The 1,480-nt window shown below is 44.7% G+C and overlaps 1 long non-coding RNA gene across 1 annotated transcript; it reads right to left on the reverse strand.

The window, feature by feature from the left end:
* Positions 1-96: 96 nt before the first annotated feature.
* Positions 97-1,480, reverse strand: LOC111273458 (uncharacterized). The gene is made up of 2 exons (XR_002687932.2): positions 1,440-1,480; positions 97-944 (listed from the first exon to the last, which is right to left on the reverse strand). It is a non-coding gene; the product is annotated as an uncharacterized LOC111273458 (long non-coding RNA).

A 1,480-nucleotide genomic window follows, 5' to 3' on the forward strand; every position in this document is an offset into this window, starting at 1 on the left:
AGTCAGCTACCCGGTCGTTGGATTCCGGGGAGTGTGGCCACTGTAAAGAAGTCTCTTGTCTTAAGCCCACCACTATTGAGGTTACTGTCACCATGATTCGATATGACACGTCCACACTTTACTGTTGCAGATTTTGTTATTGCAATGGTTGTCACTGTTATTACAATCACCATCATTACTTATCATTGTCATCATTATCAATGTGATCAATTCCTTCTTGTAGTTGTACGTTGTTAATATAGTCAAGTACGATGATATCAAGCGACTCAGTCAAAAAGGGTGACTTTGTGACTGGCTACGCCGATTTCTTTTTAGCATTGTTACTGGATTCTTCCTTGTCCCCCTTTGTAGATGTTAATTTTCGATCTCAGTTATTTCCTTAATTGTTTTGGCTCTTCTCAACTGACTTCTCTGCCTATTGGACTTCTGCCGACATTCTTCGGCAAGTCGCCGAGCTTCTCTGCATAATATATATAGTTCTTTTTTAACGCACTCGCGCGGGCGCACTTATGGTATTCTCAAGATATATAATAATGGTACTAATAATAGTAATTATCATTATCATTGTTGTTCTCAGCATAATCATCATCATCAGTATGTTCCACCACGACGGACATATTTTTACCATCACATCGTTATTACTTCCCTCGTCTGCCCCGTTTCTCTCTTTCGTCTCACCTACAAAATACCTCTCCCATAAAGCTCACAAGCGCACACGCAACGACACAGTCAACGCTTGCCGTACCTAGATTACGGTGAAAAGACTGCAATTCTGCGTATGCCTGCGTATTCGTCGTTACCGTCGCCACCTTGCGAATTTGTTGTTTCCACGGCCAACGTCCCGCTTGCGTTTAGTCATGATCTTGTGCTGTACCCTGCTAACAGCAATATCCTCAGCGGTAAGGCGAACGCGACAGCTTTTATAGTCCGTTTCTTCCTGTTTCCTTAACGAAAAAAAAAGTAAAAGAAAGGTGAGGAGGGTGGCCCGTGACGGACGCACTGTCGGTAGATCTAGAACGTGGCGCTTCATAACAGCACCATTTCGTTCACACACCACTCAGATAGATTAATTCGCGTCATCGCTACCTGTTTCCTGATGTTCTCATTCTATTCACTTTCATAGTCTATCCAAGTCGTATACGATCGACCGTACAGCGATCAGCCCTTCCTGCCTATCCCCCTCCACTGATGACTTGCCCACACTTCAGAAGTTCCATCTATGGTAACCGTGGTAACAAAGAAGCGGCAATCAATGACACTCAATCGGGCGATGGCTTTGCTTCCTCTTCAGACGACTACTAATCAGAGAAGCGACCATCTGCTGACCCCGCAGACCGACTTGCTCCCGTTTGTTCTATCCCCATTTAGTTCCCATAGTTCCGGGTGGATTGGACTCATACACACTAAAATACCACCGGCAGAATCATTCTTATCGTTACCGTTGGTATTATCATCTCCGTCGTCGTCGTCGTCGTCGTCG

The sequence above is a fragment of the Varroa jacobsoni genome, unplaced genomic scaffold (genome assembly GCF_002532875.2).
Source record: "Varroa jacobsoni isolate VJ856 unplaced genomic scaffold, vjacob_1.0 contig07085, whole genome shotgun sequence".
In the NCBI taxonomy this organism is placed as follows: Eukaryota; Metazoa; Arthropoda; class Arachnida; order Mesostigmata; family Varroidae; genus Varroa; species Varroa jacobsoni.